General features: G+C 37.9%; 1 long non-coding RNA gene across 1 annotated transcript; it reads right to left on the reverse strand.

The window, feature by feature from the left end:
- Positions 1-1,129: 1,129 nt before the first annotated feature.
- Positions 1,130-23,884, reverse strand: LOC118498454. The gene is made up of 4 exons (XR_004900942.1): positions 23,763-23,884; positions 20,062-20,067; positions 2,382-2,391; positions 1,130-1,140 (listed from the first exon to the last, which is right to left on the reverse strand). It is a non-coding gene; the product is annotated as an uncharacterized LOC118498454 (long non-coding RNA).
- Between the last annotated feature and the right edge of the window lie 699 nt (positions 23,885-24,583).

The following is a 24,583-nucleotide window of genomic DNA, read 5'->3' on the forward strand; positions in this document are numbered from 1 at the left end:
GTACTGTTGTTAGTCCCTTCAAAGACTCCTTCACTGCAGAGACTTTAGCAATCTCCTCTCATGCCTTCTGGAGTCTCTGGACAACCAATGATGGTCATTAGCTGGCCATAGGCTTCTGATGCAATAAACTACCCTTTTCAGCCTTGCTTTCACAAACTGGAATGGCAACGGCTGGCTATGTACTGGGCTTGCCTATAACTCAGCTACCTATATGCTAATGAAAACAGCACCCTGCAAGGTTAACACAGCTACTAAGAACTCCTTGCTACAGGATGGAGCCAAACCTGTGCCCTCTCCAAGTAAGGGTGGCTTCCCCTGTCCCCAGTTCCTTGCCAGATGCCATGGTGTTGGAGGAGTTTACCTTTCTTTCAGATTCTTTGGCTTCTTAGAGAGTCCCTCAGGGTCAACTGAGTAAATAACACTAGGAATCTGTGCACTTTACAGATGATATTGCCACTAACAAATATGATAAAGTTTAGTGGATAGTTGTTGTTTTTCATCCCTTAACCAGGATAGCCTTAATAAAGGTTGGAGTCCAACGGTCAGCACAAGTGGTCACATGTCAGATAGTCAATGTAGAACTGAATGCTGTGGTCAGTAAATGGCTCTATCTATATATGTTCACAAATTGTTGGGCCATTGCCTCAAAATTGTCCTTTTGTGGGTAAAGAACTCTGCAAAGCTCTTGCCTCACAGATACCCAAAATATAAATCAAGGTCACACGTGTCTCTACATATATTAAAGTCTCAAATATAAAGCCTCATCAGAAAACTCCCTATGCTCTTTGGAACTCCAGCCATTACTGACAATGATCAAAGGACTAACTGCACTTTTCAGAATGTACAATGTTGGGTTATTAAGGAAGGTATTCAATGGAACTTCCACCTTCTCTATAGGTCCCAGGCAGGTGGTTAAATTGGGAAGTATATGAGGCTTCTCAAAGGACTCCTGTTTATGTTTTAAAAAATCTGAAAAGAATCCCATATTTGTTGTTGACTTTGCTAGAGGCATTGATTAATCCAAATTTGTATTCCCTGTGTACATGCACTCCCTACAACAATGCCATACAGGTCCCTTGATATACTTCATTGACCATGAATAGGAACACTTCTAACGTTTATATATTTTTTTGCAACAACCTTTGATGTGGCCCAAGCAGGAACTTTGTTTCCTAGGGAGGTACTTCTGCTACCACTTAGAATTCTCAGTCATCATCTAGGTTTAAATTGATGTCAAGGCATTAAGAGTCAATTGTGGTGTAAGGCATAAAAATAAGGCCTAATATGATGTGTGCCTTGACATCTCTGGAAAACTAGAAGGTCCTCAAATGGCCTAACTGGAAGTTCCCTTCCTCACTGTAATCACATGGATAAGATACCTTAGTCAAATAACCCTTCTTATCACAGGGAACAGACGTAGTGGCTGCTTATGTAGGTTTCAGTTCCCTTCCAGCCAGCAGGATTATTTAGACAAACCAACCATATCCTCCACAGAAACAAGGGTGCATCTCAGTCTCTTGTTGCTACAAAGCCTGCCTTCCACAGCTCCTACTGATTCACTCTCTTCCTGAATGCAACTTCTGTGTGGTCCTGCATGGCATGGTATCCTCCATTCCAGATTGTGAATAGATGTGACTAATAATTTGCTTTGTCTTGACTGTCAAGTATTTGTCATGTGTCTGATAATCCTTATAACCCTCAGGCAGGACTCCCTATCTCACCAAGAAGATGAAGGAGATATGACTAAAACATTGACCACTCTCAAATCAAGGAGGTAAGCAATAACTTTTTAGCTACAACTTAAAAACAAAATGTGCAAAGAAAATTTCTGAAAAAGAAAAGTAATAAGAAGGGCCTCACCTGAACAGATATTAAAAAATATTATGCAGGCACAGCAAATAAAACTGTTTGGTACTGGCACATGAATAGAAAGTCAGAGCAAAAAAAAAACAGAAAATAGTCCAGAATTAGACCCAAGTAAATATAAGAATTTAGTATATGATAAAAAATATTTTTTAAATGAGGAAAACATCAATTGCTCAATAAATGATGTTAGGACAACTGGTAACTCATTTTGAGGGAAAGAGAGACAAACCTGGATTAACTTATTTCTTACTTAAAAATAAATGTCATATGGCTGAAAGATTTAAACATAAAGAAGATATTTGGAAAATGTTTCTTAGAACAAAATGTACAGAAAATGTTTATATCCATGAAATAGAAAAAGCCTTCTTAAAGCAAGACACAGAACCAGAAACTTTAAAGAAAAATAATGATAAATTTAATGACATGAAAAGTTTACAAATTTTCTCAACAGAAAACACTCCAGAGAAGTCCAAAGGTAAATGGAAACTGGAAAATACACTTACAACACATATGACAAAAACAGAACTAGATTTCATATGATACAAGGAACCTTTCCAAGTCTTTCTTTTAAAAATATTTAAAGATTTTATTTATTTTATTTTTAGACGGAAGGGAAGGGAGGCAGAAAGAGAGGGAGAGAAACACCCGTGTATGGTTGCCTCTCGCACGCCCCCTACTGGGGACCTCGCCCACGGTCCAGGCATGCCCTGACTGGGAATTAACCTGGCAATCCTTTGTTTGTTTGTTATTTATTTATTTTATTTATTTTATTTTAATCATTGTTCAAGTACAGTTTTTTCCCTTTTATTCCCATTCCAGCCCACCCACCCAACCCTCCCCACTTCCCTCCCATTACCACCCTGCCCCTAGTTTTTGTTCATGTGTCCTTTAAATTTGTTCCTGTAAACCCTACCCATTCTCCCCTGAAATTCCCTCTTCTCTCCCCTCTGGTCACTTTGGTTCACAGGCTGGTGCTCAATCCACTGAACCACACCAGCCAGGGCAAACCCTTCCAAGTCTTTCCAAATGAAAAGTAATCAACCAATGCAAGAATGAGCAAAGTGCACAAACAGACTAATAATATATATATATATATATATATATATATATATATATATATATATGACTTGTAAATAGGAAATAGAAAAAGATGATTAATCACACCCATAATTTAAAAAATCAAAATGTAAACAAGTATACAATATTATTTCACTTAGATTGCTAAAGATCCAAATATTTCTCCACACATGGAAGAATAGTCACCTACAAAGAAGAGATGAATCTGTGAGCCAATAGGAACCCTCATATTTTATTGATTGAAAGGTATATTGATGGAATTAGTTTGGAAGACATTTAAGAACATCTATCAAGTTAAAAAATGCATATATCTGTTGATTCATTAACTATATTACTCAGGATTTATCCTGTAGATATAACATTCTAAAATATATATGCATTCACACATAAGAATATTTTTTGCAGGTCTGTTTATAACAACAAAAGTGTAGAAATACTCTCCATGCATCCATTCAGGTAAACGTTTTAATAAATTCTGTACAATGTTAAGCTGTTCAAAGAATATGGTGGATTTACATGTACCTATAAAAAAGTTTCTGAAATATATGGTTAACTGTACAAAAGCAGAATATAGAACAGTGTCAATACTATGCTTTCATTTGTGTAAAACAAACATAGATCAACAGATATAACTTTTATATGAAAGTATATAGAAGAAGCTGTTAATACTGAATGCATCCAGGGAAAGGATCTGGGTGTCCTGGGTGGTAGGGATATATCTTATCAAATATATTTCTTGCCTTGTTGAAAAAATTTACCATATGCAATGTGTTACTGTTTTAATAAAACAATGTTGTTAATTAAGAACAGAGAAAGAAAGTCATGAGATATTTGGATTAAGAACCAGACAGAAAATATTCCTCTTAGTATGCATATTATCTGAAATAAAAGAAAATAAATTTACAAGTGTTGAAACAGCAGAGAAAGGGTGTGGTTTAAAAGTTTCTATCATGCAAGGGATGACAAGTGGAAATTAATGGTATTGATGCTGTTATTACTAATTGAAGATTTCTAGGATGTCATTGGTGCACTTTTTGTTTAAAGTAATGCTTCAGTGTTTTAACTACTGAAGAATAATTGACAAATATAATTGTAGATATTGGAGTGATTATTTGTTAAGTATGTATTGTGGAATAATTACTCAGATCAAGATAATTAACACATCTGTCACTTCACCTCACATAATTACTGCTTTTGTTGTTTCTTTATTGTTTAGGAGCTTTTATCAGTTCACATTTTTGTTCCCTGATGCTGTTTTGTCATGCATTTTGCCCAATATTGAAATAACTTTTGGGGGGGTATTCTTCTTCTTATAAAAACAATACACATTCATTATAAAACATTGAGACAATATAGAAAAGTATAAAGAATATATTAAATGTATCTATGAACCTGCTACCAGAACAAATTCTGGTGTCTCTCCTTCTAGAATTATACATTTATATTAGTAAATTAGAAAATTATACATATATAATAAAACATATATATTAGAAAACATATATATGTTTTAATCAATACTATAAATTGCACATTTTGCAGTATCATGTTATACATACTATATATAACCAGTTTTTCAACCAATGTTAAATAATAGACAGGTTTCTATGATAACTAATAAGGATATATATCATATATTTTATATATACATATCATGTGTAATGAATATTCCTCTGTAGGTGTACTGTAGTGTTGAAGTTTTATTATTTATTTACTCAATTTATTATTTGCTGATATAAATAAGATTTTTAATTCCTCAAAGCAGCATCTCATCTGTAGTTGAGATTTTCAGAGGAACTACTTTACAGTCCACACAGTATTCTTTTTTCTTTTTAAAAAATATATTTTATTGATTATGCTATTACAGTTGTCCCATTTTCTCCCCTTTATTCCCCTCTGCCTTGTACACCCCCTCCCACCCTCATTCTCCCCTTTATTCATGTCCATGTGTCATACATATAAGTTCTTTGGCTTCTATGTTTCCCATACTATTCTTAACCTTCTCCTGTCTATTTCCTACCTACCATTTATGCTACTTAATTCCCTGTACCTTTTCCCTTTCCCCTTCCCTGCTGATAACCCTCCATGTGATCTCCATTTCTGTGTTTAGGTTCCTGTTCTACTTGTTTGCTTAGTTTGTTTTTGTTTTTGCTTTTGTTTTTTTAGGTTCAGTTGTTATTTGTGAGTTTGTTGTCATTTTACTGTTTATAGTTTTTATCTTCTTTTTCTTAGATAAGTCCCTTTAACATTTCATATAATAAGGGCTTGGTGATGATGCACTCCTTTAACTTGACCTTATCTGAGAAGCACTTTATCTGCCCTTACATTCTAAATGGTAGCTTTACTGGATAGAGTAATCTTGGATGTAGGTCCTTACCTTTCATGACTTGGAATACTTCTTTTCAGCCCCTTCTTGCCTGTAAGGTTTCTTTGGAGAAATCAGCTGATAGTCTAATGGGCACTCCTTTGTGGGTAACTGTCTCCTTTCCTCTTGCTGCTTTTAAGATTCTCTCCTTCTCTTTAACCTTGACTAATGTAATTATGATGTACCTTGGTGTGTTCCTCCTTGGGTCCAACTTCTTTGAGGCTCTCTGAGCTTCCTGGACTTCCTGGAAATCTATTTTTTTTGTAATATGAGGAAAGCTCTCCTTCATTATTTTTTCATATAAGTTTTCAATTTCTTGGTCTTCCTCTTCTCCTTTTGGCATCCCTATGATTCATACGTTGGAACGTTTATTGTTGTCCCAGAGGTTCCTAAGCCTCTCCTCATTTTTTAAAATTCTTGTTTCTTCATCCTGTTCTGGTTAAATGTGTATTTCTTCCTTCTGGTCAAAATTGTTGAGTTCAGTCCCAGTTTTCTTCCCATCACTGTTGGTTCCCTGTACATTTTTCTTTATTTCACTTTTTAAAGCCTTCACTTTTCACTCTATTTTGTGGCCATACTCAACCAGGTCTGTGAGTATCCTGATTACCTGTGTTTTGAAGTGTGCATTTCATAGGTTGGCTATCTCTTCATAGCTTAGTTGTATTTTTTCTGGAGCTCTGATCTGTTCCTTCATTTGGGCCATGTTTTTTTTCTTTGTCTCTTCATGCCAGTTGTGCGGTAAGGGGCGGAGTCTTAGGTATTCACGAGGGTGGGGCAACCAAAGTCACTGTGTTGTGATGCTGTATGTTGGGGAGGGTTCTAAGTGGGAACAGTGTCACTTGGTCAGCTCTCATCTTTTAGTCACTTCACCCACTTCCCACAAGGAAATTGGGACCTTCTGGTGCTGATTCCTAGGTGGGTGGGTTTGTGTACATTCTAGGACCCTGTGGGTCTCTCCAATGAACTCCCCTGTGAGGCTGGGAGTTTCTCCTGATGCTTCAACCCTTGTAGGTTTTTTTCAGTCAGAAGTTTTGAGGCTTTATTTTCCTGCACTGGAACCCTAGGTTGCACAGTCTGTCTCACTCCCCAGTTGTTCCTCCTGGTTTATCTTCATGCAAATGTGGAACTTCCCACCCCACCAGCCACTGCCTCACCTGGTCCTCCAGCCTCTGCCTTTCCGTGAGTCCTCTCTACATGGGTGCCCATCTCCACCCCTCCTACTGGTCTGGATGAATGTTTCTTCTTTAACTCCTTGGTTGTCAGACTTCCATACAGTTTGATTTTCTGTCAGTTCTGTTTTTTTCTTATTTAAAATTTGTTTTTGTCCTTCTTTTGGTTGTGTGAGGAAGCACAGTGTGTCTACCTATGTCTCCATCTTGGCTGGAATTCTCCACACTATTCTTTGGAAATCAATATACATATGTGAATGAGATATATTAACTGCTCATTAAAGTTATTTAAGTTATTTGGTTGCTTTATTTCCAGGGTTTTTGAAGATTCATAGGTGAATCTAGTTTGAGAATCTAGAAGAAGTGCTTTAAAAATACCAAGGAGGGGTCACTCACTAAAAATACCAAGGAGGGGTCACTCACCACAGCTAGCAAGAAGGATGCTTGGAGGCTGAGGACAGAGCTGGTACACCAATGGCTCTGAGTCAGAAGGAGTTGGGCAATGGGTGGAGCTTGGCAGCCAGGTAGCGGCATTGCTGAATGGACACAGTTTCTGCAGTAGGCCAGGGACCATGGGGTGCTGCCTCCCCCAGTGGCTTCTGCACTGCGGCACTATCCAGGCAGATCCCTGACTCTTCTGTGACATCAGGTTGTCTGCAAGGGCTGGCCCCCCTGCCAGAACTCCCTGACTCTATTATGACTGCAGAGGAGCTGAAATATGTCAATATTCACAACCTGGGGGCCACAATAATCCCTGTTATACTTCCTGGAGGTGAAACTAGGCAAAGAGGCTCCAACCTGTGAAAAGTGAGGTCATTGCTATATTTCCAGGAGCCATTGATTTTTTAAAAGATTTTATTTATTTATTTTTAGAGAGTGGGGAAAGGAGGGAGAAAGAGAGGGAGAGAAATATCCATATGTGGTTGCTTCTTGCACACCCCCTGCTGGGGACCTGGCCCAAAACACAGGCAAGTGCCCTGACTGGATAGAACCTGCGACCCTTTGGTTCACAGGCTTAAGCTCAATCCACTGAGCTACACAAGCCAGGGCCCATTAATTTTTTTTACTAGCCCTACGAAGTGGCCTCTCCTGTCAATGCTTGTCATTTTACTTTGGTGTCCTCAGATACACTATAAACACCAACTCAGTTGAAAAACTGAATCCTCTCATGGATGACCCTCCTCTGCCTGAACAACTCTGGAGCTAGCCAAGTCTCTTTCCCCTCTACTGTGTTCAAAAGACACAATACAACTGGCCTAATGATGGAGCAGATAGACCACTATCTCACAACATACACAAAAATTAACTCAAAGTGGGTCAAATATCTTGTCAACAGAAGAAACATTCAAATCTGTAGAGAATTTTCATTTGAGCCAAACTGATGACAATTTGTGGGAAACAAAATCTCAAAAGATTGAGAAAATGCTCCAGAAAATGGAAGCTTTGCATCTTATTTTACACATTATAATCAAAAGAGAACACATAAGTGGGTTACATGAAATCCATTGGTGATAAATTAGGGAGGTGAGTGAAAAAAAAGCAGGAATTGAATAAAAAGTAAAATGACAGACACATCTTTTACATACATGGGTAGAGGATTTTTAAGTCAACAATTAACATGATAACAATAACAATGAGGGGACTTGTAGTCACCCCCTGGTGTGGTACTTTGGAGGGTCCAGAAAAAGGAAATTTGACAGTCCAAAGGTATGTTATCAGATAGGCAAAAGACAACAGACAGACTCAGTTCAGGTAAAGACTAACCCTTTTTGAGGGTAAAATACCAGCCTAGGACAGGACTACCCACCAGGAACCACTTTTAGTTAGGAAGTTTTAATTTCAAACCATCCTATGTGGTTACTTTAGGTCTCTGAGTTTGTAAGGTCACCATGCAGGCCTCCGCTGAGCTTGTTGGGTTTGTATGTGACCACTTTTCTTTCACAACCTAATGTAAAAGCTAAAACTGCAAAACTCTCAAAAGAAAACAGCAATAAATCTTTGTGACTTTGGATTAGATATGACACCAAAAAGATGAGCAACAGAAAAAATAGCTACCCTGGACATCATCAAAATTGAAAAACTTTTGTGTGTTTTAAAGGACACAAAGTAAAAAGACAAGTCATAGAATGAGAGAACATTTCTGCAAATTATAGACCTGATAAGGGACTTGTATCTAAAATATGTAAAGAACTATTATAAAACTCAATAATAAAAAGACAAATAGTCCAATTTAGAAATGGGCAAAGTATCTCAATGTATATTTCTCCAAAGAAGATTGTGAATGGCTAATAAGCACATGAAAAGATGCTCAACAACATTAGCCATTAAAGAAATACAAATCAAAACCACAATGAAATATGACTTCACATCCATTAGGATGGCTATAATTTAAAAAGACAGATAATATCAAATTTTGGTGAGAACTTGAAAAGAGGTAACCCTCAGAAACTGCTGGTAGGACTCTAAAATGTTGTAATACTTTGAGAAACAGTGTGGCAGTTCCTTAAGAGGCTAAGCTGAATTGTTTGAGAGCCAAGATGTTTAAGAACAGAGTTTTGACTGTATATGAATGTTCATAGCAGTGGTATTCATAATAACAGTCAAACCTCATTTCTCAATTATCTCCCATCTTGAACAATTCAGTTCCTGACCAAGTTGTTCATGGAAAATATGTTTGGTTGTCTAACGAAACTTTGGTTCTTTACCTGTCAACCCTTTCATGATGATACCTGTATGACCAGTCATGCGTCTTTCAAGCAACAAACAAAGGAGATTTGGTTTGCCAACAAATTGCTTCTTGAACAGTTTTCTGGAATGAATTAAGTTCAAGAACCGAGAATCCACTGTATAAGTTTTTGTATGAGCATGTTGTCCTTTCTATTGGGTATATACCCAGAAGTGAAAATGCTATTGTAGTTGTATGGTATGTATCTATGTTTAGCCTCTTAAGGAACTGCCACACTGTTTCTCAAAGTGGTTGTGTTAGTCAGCAGTTGGAAATGAGCAGCTGGAGGAGAAAGAGGGCAGTGCCCTTGTTGTCCTAAGGCAAACAGTTGAAATAGTTTTAGTTTAGATAAAGAACAAACAAGAAGGTGTGAAATCAGAGGGAAGACTGTTGGGAGGAGCTTGCTTAAAAGCCTGTCCTCAAAATACATAGCAAAAATTTCCATTGAGGTTTCACCTCCCCCGGTGGGCAATGAAAGAGGATTATGGGGAAGGGCATGTGCAGAAGAAACAAAAATTTCAAGACCAAGGTATCTGTCAATCAATATAGAACCCCACACCTATGCTAATACAATCATGCATGTACTTAAGGTAGCAGATTCAGAAGACTCTGAAAGGGATGTTCTCGCCTTCCTGGGCAGGCTTGTTCTCTCCCTTGAGAACATACTAATAAAACTTACTCATCCACTTCGCCTTGTTGATTTGTAATTCTTTACTGCATCAGTGAGAGGAACTGAGCTCCAATAACAGTTGCAATCTTTTACATTACCACAAGCAGTTTCTGAGGATTACCACTTCTCTGGTTCTCACCAACACTTGTTATTACTGGTATTATTTTATTATAGCCATCCTAGTGGAGTGGTATCCGACTGTGGTTTTGAACAAATTGCCTCTCAAACAGTCTTCTGGAATGAATTAAGTTCCAGAAATGAGGTTCTACTATATCTCAAAAGTGGAAACAACCCAAATATCCATCAAACAATGAATGAATACATGAAATAGGATATATCCTTACAATGGAATATTATGCAGCCATAAAAAGGAATAAAGCACTGATCCATGCTAAAACATGCATGAACCATGAAAACATTATGTTAAGTGAAAGCCAGTCACAAAGGACCACGTATTATGGGATTCTATTGGTGTGAAATGTCCAGAATAGGCAAATGCATGAGTTTCTTAGTGCTTATAGCTGGGGGAGATAGGTGAAGTGGTAGGCAGGGTGACAGACAAGAGTATGGGGTTTCTTTTTAGAGGTGATGAAATGTTCTAAATCGACTGTGGTGATAATTGCACAACTTTGTGAGTATACAAAAAGTGGTTGAATTGTATATTTTCAATGGATACTCAAATTGTACACTTGAATTGTATGGTATGTGTGAATTGTTTCAATAAAGCTGTTTTTAAGATGGGGGAGCCTTGGTTTGTATAGCTCAGTGGATTGAGTGCCAGCCTGCGAAACAAAGGATCACCAGTTTGATTCCCAGTCAGGGCACATACTTGGGTTGCAGGCCAGGTCCCCAGTAGGGGGCGCACAAGAGACAACCACACATTGATGTTTCTCTCCCTCTCTTTTTCCCCTCCTTTCCCCTCTCTCTAAAAAGAAATAAAATCTTTAAAAAATTAAATTTGGGAAAAAGAGTACAAAGAAGAGAGCAACTTATTTGAGATGGAACTATAGGGAAATCTTTATGGTGACATTAACATTGGCACTAGACTTTGTAGGAGGAAAGAGAAAAGGTAGTCTATGAAGAAGGTTTTTCAGGGCTGTCCAAACTGTGGCCTACAGGCTGCATGCAGCCCAAAATGGGTGTGAATGCAGCCCAACACAAAATCATAAATGTACTTAAAACGTTGTGAGATTTTTCTGTGATTATGTGTCCCAATGTATTTAATGTGCAGCCCAAGGCTACTCTTCTTCTTCCATTGTTGTCCAGAGACACCAAAAGGTTGGACATCCCTGGGTGAGCAAAGAGTCAGCAGGGAGAGGCTCGTTGGCTCTCTAGACAGTCCTGACAAATTGGCAATTAATTTGGGGAATTCTCCACTATCTTCAGAGACTGGCATTCAGGCAGTTTATCAGTAGTATCTCATTTATTTATCATATATATTTTATGTATGTGTGCAATTAATGATATGATTAATAATAACTTGGTAACTTGCCAATAATTTTTCAAAGTATGAAACAAAATTTAAAATAGTCAAAATCATATAAGCATTTGTTAAATATCTCCATAAACTTGACATCAATTTTACCAGTAAAGCATGAAGTTGTATATATCTTTCCAGTTTAATTAAAAGAAAATAAAAATACAGTTTGTATTTTTCACATATTTTTATTATGATGTTATTAGCTATAAATGTACATTTAAGTATAAGATCTATTTTCCCTTTTCTGCCAACCAAACACATCATATTTATTTTCTAAAATGCATTGGAGCTTCTGTTTTCAATTTAGAGATATAGAGAGTTTGAATGAGTATTGCTTCCACCCTGAAAACAAAGAAATAGGTTGGACAAACTGAAAATTAATGACATTTTTTTATCCTTTTAGAGAACTAAGTTTGTAGGTCAAACAAGTAACTAAAAATCAAGAAAAAAAACTGGTACCTAGAAAGGGCAAACAGGACTTACTTAAAAATGTATATAGTAGTCCTTGCCTTTACTATTAGAAACATTATAAAAAGAGGTATGAGTAATATATAATTAGTGGAGATAAAACAGAATTAATTAAACCCAGATAAGGTACAAAAAGGGGAAAAACATAGAACAAGTGGTACAAATACACACCACTCACACACTCGCAACTAATATCATGCATATAAGAAGTCAAATTAGTGTCTGTCTCATTTCTTCCTTTGTTAAAAAGAAATAATACCTTCAACTGGAAGCTAATTACCATAATACCATCTTCTTTATAGGGTGGTTTTGAGGATTAAATGATGATAAATGTTTTTAAATGCCTAGTGCAAGTATTGGCACATAGTAGGGTGTTAGTAGGCTCAGTATTTATTGAATGGAATATAAGCTATAGGAATTGTTGAAATTCAAGTGGTCTGGATTGGCCAAGGTTTGTTATAGACAAGTTTGGACCCATTTTTAGCATTGTTGGATGATCAGGATAACCAAAACACAGAGAGTATTCTTAGACAGGGTGTTGGGAAGAGGTGTGTGTGTGTGTGTGTGTGTGTGTGTGTGTGTAGGGTGAGGATGAAATTAGAAAGGGGAAAGATATGGTTGTGAACCAAGAATGACATATAGGCCAATGAATCCCTGATGCATTTATAGTCACACACACACACACAAAAGTAAGGCTAAGGATCCCTACTTTGTCCAAATAAAACACGAGTTTCCTTTTTTGCTAACTGTCATGGATCCAGCAGTGGTGCCTGTGCCTAAGAAAATCGATCTTGATGCTACTTTGACTTGGTAAACTGTGGGCTATAGGCAGGGTTAAAAGGAGGCTGCCAACTTCTCTTAAGTAACAAAGCACTTTCAAATCTGCCAAATTCAAGGTGAGAGCTGTAGCAGCCATAGGACTAGAGACACCTGGGATGAAATTCACAGAGAGCTTCACATTTTCTCACACCCTGTTATTTGGTTCCCAAAGTGATGTTAAACTTAAAAAAATCTTTTGGGAACCACTGCATTTGGAGTCTCCATCTGTGCTTTGTTTCTATCTGCAAGCTGCTAGCAAGCACCCTATGGTGAGTCTGCATCTGTAGGGCGAGGCCCAGAAGAAGAAATAGGGAAGAATCTCTAAATGCAAAGCTTTTAAAAATGGAAACAATGTAAAGGATCCAGTGAGTCAATGAAGTATAATATCCCTTCTGTATTGAGGACACCATATTGCAATTTTGACTAGCCAAATAGGGTCTTGGTTTGCTTGGTTACTGCCTGCTGAGCTCTGGGGATGGATGGAAATTGAGCTAGTGTGATGCAGAAAGTGCCAAAGAGCTTAAGATAGCACAGTAGATGCCTGGGAGTGGAAACATAGAAAGTTGAATTTTATTTTGGTGTGCACTTATGTAAAAATTGGGACAAAAGTAGAAAGAAGGCAACTGGAACTGGGACTCAGTTATTTTTCAAATCCATGGGAAATAAAAACAGTTGATATTATGATGTGAAAAATGTAGACATTATGCTCTCTCATTCATTATTTCAGCTCTGTCCTGATCCCGTGTCTTGTGTTAGCCTGGCCCTTTCCATCCTCCACTGTGACATTTCTTAAAGGCAAGTCTGAGCATGTGATTCCCCTAGTTGAAAACCTTCAATGACTCTCCATTACCTATAGAAAATAACATAATAATCTCAGTGGATACTTTGTAATCTGACCCCACAAATATCTTCAGCTTTTTCTCTCTCTGAAACTATCCCCACATGTGTATTTGTGCTTTATAAATATTGAAATGCTTGTAATCTCCTGCACATACTCTATTAATAGCATGTCCTCACATATTTGTTCATGCTGTTTCTTCTCTGGATGCTGATTCTGCACCATTCTACCTGGATAACTCCCACTTCATGTACCATGATTCAATAGCTTTTCATCCTCCCTGACATTTCCTTGAACAGTGGCAGCATAAGAAAATGTGCTGCAGCTGTTACTTGTGCATATTTTTTAATTTAAATTATTTTATTGTTGTTCAAATACAGTTGTTTGTATTTTCTCCCCACCCCTCCCCCAACCCCCTCCAAACCCACCTTCCTCCCTTGCTTCCACCTTCTTCCTTGGTTTTGTACACGTGTTCTTTATAGTAGTTCCTGAAAACCCTTCTCCCCACAGTCCCCTCCCCGCTCCCTTCTAGTCATTGTTAGATTGTTCTTAATTTGAATGTCTCTGGTTATATTTTATTTGCTTTTTTCTTTTGTTGATTATGTTCCAGGTAAAGGTGAGATCATATGGTATTTGTCCCTTACCACCTGGCTTATTTCATTTAGCATAATGTTCTCTAGTACCATCCATGCTATCCCTAAGGGTATAAGCTCCTTTTTTCTCTCTGCTGCATAAAATTCCATTGTGTAAACGTAGTATAGTTTTTTTATCCACTTATTTCCTGATGGGCACTTAAGTTGCTTCCAGCACTTGGATACTGTAAATTGTGCTGCTATGAACATTGGGGTGTATAGGTTCTTTTGGATTGGTATTTCAGAGCTCTTAGGGTATAATCCCAGAACCAGAATTGCTGAGTCAAAAGGCAGATCCATTTTTAGTTTCATGAAGAAACTCCATACTGTTTTCCACAGTGGCTGCACCAGTCTGCATTCCCACCAACAGTGAACTAGGGTTCCCTTTTCTCCACAACCTCTCCAACACTTGTTTGTTGATGTGGTTATGTTGGCCATTCTGACTGGTGTCACGTAGTCTCTCATTGTGGTTTTAATTTGCATCTCTCTGATGGCTAGTGATGCTGAGTATCTTTTCATGTGTCTCTGGGCCCTCTGTATGTCCTCCTTGGAGAAGTGTCTGTTCAACTCCTTTGCCCATTTTTTAATTGGGTTTTTTTGTTTTCCTGCAGTAGAGTCATGTGAGTTCTTTGTATATTTTGGAGATCAGCCCTTGTCTGAGGTATCATTGGCAAATATGTTTTCCCAAATAGTTGGTTCTCTTTTCATTTTAATGCTGTTTTCTTTAGCCATGCAGAAGCTTTTTAATCTAATGAGGTCCCATTTGTTTATTGTTTCGTTTATATCCCTTGCATTAGGGGACATATCTGTGAAGATGTTGCTGCATGGAATGTCTGAGATTTTTCTCAATGTTTTCCTCTAGGATTTTTATGGTGTTACAAGTTATATTTAAGCCTTTTATCCACCTTGAATTTATTTTTGTGTATGGTGTAAGTTGGAGCTTGAGTTTCATTTTTTTTTTTTGCATGTAACTGTCCAGATCTCCCAACACCATTTGTTGAAGAGGCTATTTTTGCTCCATTTTATGCTTCTTCCCCTTTTGTCAAATATTAATTGACTGTAGAGACTTGGATTTATTTCTGGGCTTTCTGTTCTGCTCCACTGGTCTATGGGCCTCTTTTTATGCCAATACCAGGCTGTTTTGATTACTGTGGTCTTGTAATACAGTTTGATATCAGGCATTGTGATCCCTCCTGGTATGTTCATCTTTCTCAAAATTGCTGCAGCTATTCGAGGTCATTTATGGTTCCATATAAATTTCTCAAATGTTTGTTCTATATCTGTGAAATATGCCATTGGTACTTTAATATGTATTGCATTGAATCTGTAAATTGCTTTGGGTAGTATGGACATTTTGATGATGTTAATTCTTCTGATCCATGAACACGGTGTATGTTTCCATTTGTGTCTTCCTTGATTTCTTTCTTCAGTGTTCTGTAGTTTTCTGCATACAGGTCTTTTAAGTCCTTGGCTAGGTTTATTCCTAGGTATTTTATTTTTCTTTTTGCTGTATCGAATAGGATTTTTTATTGATTTCTTTTTTTGTTGTTTCATTGTTGGTATACAAAAATGCCTTTGATTTCTAGATATTGACTTTGTATCCCGCTGTTTTGCCAAATTCATTGATTAAGCTGAGAAGTTTTTTGGCAAAGTCTATAGGATTTTCTATGTGCACTGTCATGTCACCTGCAAACAATGACAGTTTTGTTTCCTCCCTTTTGATTTGTATGTCTTTCATTTCCTTTTCTTGTCTGATCGCTGTGGCTAAAACTTCCAATACTATATTGAATAGAAGTGTTGAAAGTGGACAACCTTGTCTTGTTCCTGATCTTAATGGGAAATATTTTAGTTTTTGCTCATTGAGTATGATGTTCGCTGTAGGTCTCTCATATATGGTCTTTACTATGTTGAGGAATGCTACCTCTATTCCCACTTTGCCGAGTGTTTTTATTATAAAGGGTGCTGTACCTTATCAAATGGTTTCTCCACATCTATTGATATGATCATGTGATTTTTGTGTTTGCTTTTGTTTATGCGATGTATTACATTTACTAATTTGTGAATATTGAACCATCCTTGCATCCCTGGGATGAATCCCACTTGGTCATGGTGTATGATCTTTTTAATGTATTGTTGGATATTGTTTACCAATATTTTGTTGAGGATTTTAGCGTCGATGTTCATCAGTGATATTGGCCTGAAGTTTTCTTTCTTTGTTGTGTCTTTATCTGGTTTTGGAATTAGGATGATGTTGGCCTCATAAAAAGAGTTTGGGAGTCTCCCATCTTTTTGGATTTTTTGGAATAGTCTGTGAAGGATAGGGGTTAGCTCTTCCTTAAATGCTTTGTAGAATTCTCCTGTGAAACCATCCAGTCCAGGGCTTTTGTGTGTTGGGACGTTTTTGATTAGTACTTCAATTTCATTTGCTGTTATTGGTGTGTTTAGGCTTTCTGCTTCTTCTTCATTGAGTATTGGAAGATTATATTTTTCTAGAAATTTGTCCATTTCACCTAGATTTTCAAATTTCTTGGCATACAGTTCTTTGTAGTAAATTCTTAAAATCCTTTGTATTTCTGTGGTATATGTTGTAATCTCTCCTTTTTCATTTTTGATTGTGTTAATTTGAGTCTTCTCTAATTTTTTTCTTGATGAGCCTGCTTAAAGGCTTGTCTATTTTGTTTATCTTTACAAAGAACCAGCTCTTGAATTCATTGATCCTTAGAATTGTCCTTTTAGTCTCTGTGTCATTTAATTCTGCTCTGATCTTGGTTATTTCCTTCCTTCTGCTTGCTCTGAGCTGTCTTTGTTGTGGTTCCTCGAGTTCTTGTAGATGTAGGGTTAGGTTGTTTGTTTAAAATGTTTCTAACTTTTTTAGGTGGGCCTGTATCACTATGAACTTCCCTCTCAGGACTGCCTTGGCTGTGTCCCATAAGTTTTGGGTTGTGGTGAGTTCATTTTCATTTGTTTCCAGAAACATTTTGATTTCTTCCCTAATATCATTCTTGACCCATTCATTGCTTTATAGGATGCTATTTAATCCCCATGATTTTGAGTGTTTTGGGTTTTTTCCCTTGGGGTTGGTTTCTAATTTCAGTCCCTTGAGATCTGAGAAAATGCTTGGTATGATTTCAATTTTCTTGAATTTGTTGAGGCTTGTTTTGTGTCCTATCATGTGGTCAGTCTTCGAAAATATTCCATGTGTATTTGAAAAGAATGTGTATTTAGCTTCTTTGGAGTGGAGGGCTCTGTATATATCAGTTAAGTCCATTTCATCTACATCATTGTTCAATACCACAACACCTTTGTTGATATTTTGTTTGGAAGATCTGTCCATTTTTGACAGTGGGGTGTTAAAATACCCCACTATAATTGTTTTGCTGTCAATATGTTTCTTGAAGTCTTCTAAGATTTTTTTATGTATTTGGGTGCTTCTATGTTGGGTGCATGTATATTTACAATGTTTATGTCTTCTTGGTGGATTCTTCCCTTGAGTATTATGAAGTGACTTTCTGGGTCTCTCTTTATGGCTTTTGTTTTTTGGAAGTCTATTTTGTGTTATGTGAGTATTGCTACCCCAGGTTTTTTTTTCCTGTCCATTTTCTTGGAAAATATATTCCTAACTCTTCACTTTCAGCCCGTGTAGGTCCTTTATCCTGATGTGGGTCTCTTGTAGGCAGCATATGTGTGGGTCATGCTTTCTTATCCACTCAGCTATTCTATGTCTTTTGATTGGAACATTCAATCCATTTACGTTTAAGGTTATTGTTGATAGGTGCTTATTCATTGCTATTTTCATACCTGTGTTCCTCTCTCTTTCTCTCTCTCTCTCTCCCCTTTCCTTCTTTTCCTTAAAGAAGTCCCTTTAGCATCTCTTGCAGATCTGGTTTGGTGGAAGTGTATTCTTTTAGACTTCTTTTTATCTGGGAAGCTTCTTATTTGGCCTTCTATCTTGATTGAGATTCTTGCTGGGTAAAGTAGCCTTGGTTGCCAACCTCTAGTTCTCATTACTTGGAATGTTTCTTGCCATTCTCTTCTGGCTTCGAGCATTTCCATTGAGAAGTCAGCTGCTAACCTTAACATACATAACATTAACCATAACCTTAACAGGGAAGTAACCCTGTATGTTACTTCCTGTTTCTCCCTTGCTGCCTTGAAGATTCTCTTTTTGTCTTGAAATTTTGCCATTTTAATTATGATGGGTCTTGAAGTGAGCTTCTTTGGGTTCCTCTTGTTTGGAGCTCTCTGTGTTTCATGGATTTGTGTGACTTTTTCTCTCATTAAATTAGGCAAGTTTTCCATCATTACTTTTTCAAATAGGTGTTCTATTCCTTGCTCTTCTTCTTATCCTTCTGGTATCACTATTATACGGATATTATTATGTTTCATATTTTCTTGCATTTCTCTTAATCCTTCTTCATTCTTTCTGAGCCTCTTTTCCTTTTCTTGCTCTTTCTGCGTGTTTTTTTCTACTTTGTCCTCCAATTTGCTGATCTGGTCTTCTGCTTCATCGATCCTGCTTTTTATTCCTTCTACTGTGTTCTTCAGTTCAGAAATTGTGTTCTTCATTTCCTTTTGGCCCTTCTTGATCGTTTCTGTTTCCTTTTTCATGCTGATACAGTTTGCAGTGAGTTCATTGTAGCTTTCCTGTAGTTTCTGGTAGCTCATTGTGAGCTTGTTAAGCTTCCTAATAATCATTGCTTTGAACTCAATATGTGATAGTTGAGTTGCCTCTATTTCATTTAGCATTCTTTCTGGGGCTTCCTCCTTTCCCTTAATTTAGGGATTGTTTCTTTATCTTCCCATTGTTCATGAGACTCTTCTTGTTAGCCTCTGCTTCTTACATTGACCTGTTCTGGCTCCCTGGGTTTATGATGTGAACATCTGTGGTAGAATCCCTGGGAGATTCAGTGGTGCAGTCTCCTTCATGTATTCTGGTCTTCACAGCTTCCACCTACTCTTGTTTATGATCATTTGGATGGGTAAGGCAAAACGGTTTAAGGCAGCAAGAGAGTATTCTGTCATATTTACAGTGGCAGCCAGTAGAGAAGAAATAGGAGATACTTGGGCTATGTATAGTTTTTCCTGCGATCTTCTACCCAACCAACCACTATTTAGAAAGGATGGGAAGAAGATAATACTTTTGTTAGGGAGGGAAGGATTGTGAGTTGGATGTAGAAAGCAGTGAGGTTGTGGGAGGTCAGATTTTGAGGTAGGGTGAGAGTAGGCAATAGAACATAGGTGTAGTGTGTGAGAGAATAGAGTAATAGAGTTCAGGAAACTGTGAAGTGAGCTAAGATCTGGGAGGAGTAATGTGAAGTATTTACAATTTTATGAAACAGCTATTATTTACAATAATATTAGAGCAACAGTCATATGACAGAATCTATGTGGTCTGGATATCAAGAATAGGGAATGTAGGACCTTAAGTAGTTTGCTCAGGGAACACAAGTGATGTGGAGGACAGTAAATTAGCAATACACTATGTCAGAGAGAACAGGGGAAACCTGTCAAATGATACAATATAACCAGAGAAGCAATGAAGACTATACAGAAAGAAGAGGAGTACAAAAATACTATTAAAATAAAAGATGTAGGAATAATGAAAAATAATAATAGTATAACTATGCAATAACTCTCAGGTTCTCTGTAATAGCAAAGTGAATTTTGTCCTACTGTCTCAACTGTTGGGTTGTCCCCTCTTTGGGTCCATCTCTGGTCTTTTCACAGTTCCAGGTTTTTGTTGTTGTTGTTTTTTTCTTTTTTGTCTCACTTGTGGGTATTCAAAAAAAAAGGTAGAAGAAGGGAGGAAGAAGAGGTAAAATTGGAAAGAAAGGAAGATGGAAAGAGAGGAAGAAGGTATTGAAAGATAAAACAATAATAAAAATTTAAAAAATAAAAGATTTCTTAAAACAAACAAACAAACAAAACCTCCTGCTGGTTTCATACTGGCCAAACCGCAAACTGGTTTTTCTAGTCTTGCTGGCTGAGGGGCAATTGGTATGGCTTTTCTCCCTTCCTGTTCTGCACTCAGCCAGTCTTGCGCCCACTCTCTCCAGAGCTAGTCTGATGCCTCTCTCCAGAGTCCTGGATGTTGGATTCAGGTCTTCCTGAGAGTGTTCTTTCTTCTGGGGTTACTGCTGTGGACTGGGGTGCAGTGCACACTCGCTCGTTCAGGCTGTCTTGGTGCCCTGATCTCAGGAGCACACCCTTCCTAGTGGTATGGAGGTGAGCAGGGCCTTCTGCATAAACTTCCCTGCCACCTGCTGGCTGGGGAGGAGGCCAAGCAGCTGATGCTGGTGTATTCCCCACATAGATTTTCTTTTTGGGAAATTGCTGCTACTCAAGCCTGTGGCTCTGTACAGCCCAATTCTCCAGCCAGACCAGTGATTATCCAAGGCAGTGCTGGTCACTGTGGGACTCTCAACACTCCCAAGCCGGTGTCCACAGACTCTGCAGGTGATCCCTTCTCTGCCACTTCAAGCAACCAGGTGTCTCCCAGTGCCATTTAAACTTTGATTGGCCAGGGAGGGAGGGAACAGTTGACCCGGCTCTCTCCCAAGGACTCTGTGGCAGGCCTGGTGGCGGCACCAGGTCTGGGGCTGCAGCCACCCTGGTTCCTGAGCTGGTCCCTGGGACCTTATTGTCCTGAAGCACTCTCCTTACCATCTGGTTTTTCAGTGTCCGCTACAATTTTCAGTCTCTTACCCTCATATGCTGGGGTGCTGTTTGCTGTTTTTGCTGTTTGTTCAGTTCCTCCATAGATCAGCTAGGTTTTTCTCTCCTGTGTAGGAGGAAGTGGAATCTGCTCCCTCCTACCCTGTCACTATCTTCCTCTCCCCATTTTTGTTTTTTGATCACATTCATTTAATAACATAATCCCATTGTTAAAACTAGTTAAATAGAGAAAAATGTCTGTAACCCCACCACCCTAACAAATTTAATGTTTTATATTGTTTTGTTATATAATAGTTATTTCTCATAAGGTACTATTATCTATTTATAAGATAGAATTTTATTTTGAAGAATGCATTTCAGCCCTCTGAAGCCACACATAAAACATAGGCATATAGAAAAACAGAAACAAACAAAATCCCACTTGTTTTGAGCTGGAAAGAATACTCATGATTTGCTGCTCCTTTGGATGAATTAGCCAATGCAAAATTGTTCAAAGTACTTTGTTTGAAAGTTTCAGACATCCATCTTTGAAGTAAAAATGTTTGGCCTCTCTTTTGTTTCCTGCTATGACTCCCAGCTACCCAGGGGTGACTGCTGCTTCAGTACTCTGTAGCTGTTAAATGAGGATTACTGTATATTACTTCATGTGACTTACTGAGGAACATAACAAGGCTCTCCATGGGGAGGCAACATATGTGGAGGATCTGGCAATTTAATGGAAGACACACAGGGAATTCCCAAGGTTGTGTTATAAACACAATTGTTAGTAAACTTCATAAAATGAGTAGCTCTGGTGCATTTCTGGAAGCTAAGACTTAGTATCACTATTACAAGAGTCTTTGAGAATTAGAATTAAACTAAAGAATATAAAAACGACTATACTACAAATTACTAAGGCTACAACTTTGGAAACTGCAACAATCTATGGGGAGAACAACAACTTTGTTTGCATGTTTTTTTTTAATTTTATTATAATTGTTGTTCAAGTACAGTTTTCTGTCTTTTACTCCCATCCCAGCCCACCCCCCAGTGCTCCCCACCTCCTTTGCATTACCACCCCCCCTAGTTTTTGTCCATGTGTCCTTTATACCTGCTCCTGTAAACCCTTCCCCTTTTCCCCTGAAATTCCCTCCCATCTCCACTCTGGTCATTGTCAGCCTGTTCTCTATTTCAGTGTCTTTGGTTATATTTTGCTTGTTTCTTTGTTTTGTAGATTAGGTTCCTGTTAAAGGTGAGATCATATGGTATTTGTCTTTCACCATCTGGATTATTTCACTCAGCATAATGCTTTCCAGTTCCATCCATGCTGTTGTAAAGGGTAGGAGCTAAAGGAGCATTTTCTTACTGGCACCATAATATGCTTCAGGCTCATCTTGTATTTTCTCTGCTCAGCAAAAGAATCAACTACTTCTGCAAGTCAAAAGGGTACAAAAACAACCTGAAATAAATCTTAGTGGCTTGAGATGCTGTTTTAATCTCTTCCTCTTTACATATTACCAAGGGAAATATTTCCAACCTAGAGTCATACGAATGGCCAAACACATGACCCTCAACACTGGAAAGATGAGACTGGCAAAAGTTTATTAGTCACATATATTCACAGCTTAGGAGAGTAGGGCAATACATGCCACATAAAGACACAAGGGTGTTGCACTTGACAACACAGGGAGCAAGCAGGGGTGATAGGAGGCAGGCTTTGTCATATCAAGAGGGTGGGATGATCCTTGGTTCATATAAGAGGATGTGATTGGCTTGTAGGAATAATTCCACAGTTTGGCAGGGAATTGAAACCTGCTACTCAGGGATAAGCAGACACTGTCCGGTCTCCTTGATAAGGAGGATTATTTAGCTTAGGACTTACCTGCAGGAACAAAATGAGGAAGGAAATTTGTGATTAAACCATTTGAGGTCCTTTTGATTTCACCACATGTCAAGGCAGCACATAATAATATTAGGCTTTAATTTTAGGCTTTACATCACAAATGAAATAAGTTGACCAATAAAATAAATAATAATAATATTAGATTATATTCTATAGAATAAAATAAATATTGATGAGTCCATACTGATAGAAATAAATAATTGAATAAGGAGAAAGTCTTCCTTCTAGAAAAATATACTTAAGAAATATAGAAAAGTGTGTAATAGAACACCACCATTAAAAGACTCAATAATAATTGTTGCTGGAAATATCAGCTGAAGGCTGTTACTATTAGTGGACAAAGTTTTGTAGAGAAATAGCCTGTGTGTATGGTCTCAAAGCATCTTCTCCAAGATATTCATTGCTTAAAAGAGAACAAAGTACAGTAGAGAAAGTTTGTGGGCAGTACTTTAATTAAGTGATCAAGGTTAATATCACCAATAATGAGACATATAAACATCATGTACCCCCAATATGCACTGAGAAGGGCACAAATACCACCTCCAAAGTAGTCTTCCAAAAGGTGCATAACCTCAATTTAATCACCAGAAAACATCAGAGAAACCCAAGTTGAGCAACATCCTAGAAAATAACTGATCAGTACACTTCAAATGTATTAGGACCTGAGGGGGGTGGGTAAGAACAGGGGAGACTAAGAGGGAGGGAGAATGAGGACAACTGCAATTGAACTATAATTTAAAAAGTTCAAAAACAAGTATTAGGACATGAAAGGCAAGGAAAGACTGAAGAATTTCACAACTCAGAGTAGACTAAGAAAATATGGTAAGTCAACACAGTAAAATATACAGGGTTGGATCCTGGAACAGAAAATAGGGTATTAGTGAAATAACCAGTGAAATCTGAATGAAGTCTGTAGATAACTTAATAGTATTATATAAATGTTAATTTCTCAGTTTTGATAAATGTATTGTGATTAAATAATGTACTAACATTAGGAGAAACTGAGCAAAGAGTATATGGAAACTTTCTACTGTGCAGTTGTTGTTTTTTTTTTTTTTGGCTGGAAATACTTATTTAGTCTATTAACACAAAGATCTACCAAAAAAAACCTTCTAAACACATGATAAGAAAACTTGAACATTAACATTCTTCAATTTTGTGAAGCTCTGCAGTATAGAAAATGTACAAACTTCAAACAGCTGCAAAAATAGTGTCTTTGGGAGAAAAATTGAGTTTCCACATTGATACAATAAACAGGCATTTTTCTATTTCACCAGGTCCTGGAGCAGATGGAGGGTGCAGAGTTGCCACTTGCTACCTGGAAGAATGCCAGCTCTGGGCAGGTTGAGCTGCTGTTTAAGACAATCTTAGAATTAAAGCCAGATGAAAATGCCACTTTGAAAAACACTAGCTTCTCCCCTCTGCCAGAAGCTGGATTGGTCAAGTGTTAGACCCTTTTTTTTAAATTTTTTTAAAGATTTTATTTATTTATTTTTAGAGAGGGAAGGGAGGGAGGGAGGGAGGGAGAGAGAGAGAGACATCAATGTGCGGTTGCTGGGGGTTATGGCCTGCAACCCAGGAATGTACCCTGGCTGGGAATCGAACCTGGGACACTTTGGTTCCCAGCCCGCGCTCAATCCACTGAGCTATGCCAGCCAGGGCTAAGTGTTAGACCCTTTAGAGCTGCTTTCGTCAGCTCTTCCAATGAGAGGGAAACATGGGGATGGAGGCTGAGAGAATGGGGGCATCTACCATACCTTCCAGTCTCCTTTTATGTGTCTATGGAGGAGAGGGAAGGAAATCTGTGGTGTCCCCTCTGTGTTGATCATGGCCAGCTTGCTCAATGACAAGGACAAGGGTACCATAAACAATCCTTTGGACTCATACCCAGAAGGACCCAAGCAAGACTTTCTGAGTAAT

This window comes from Phyllostomus discolor, chromosome X (assembly GCF_004126475.2).
Source record: "Phyllostomus discolor isolate MPI-MPIP mPhyDis1 chromosome X, mPhyDis1.pri.v3, whole genome shotgun sequence".
Lineage (NCBI taxonomy): Eukaryota > Metazoa > Chordata > Mammalia > Chiroptera > Phyllostomidae > Phyllostomus > Phyllostomus discolor.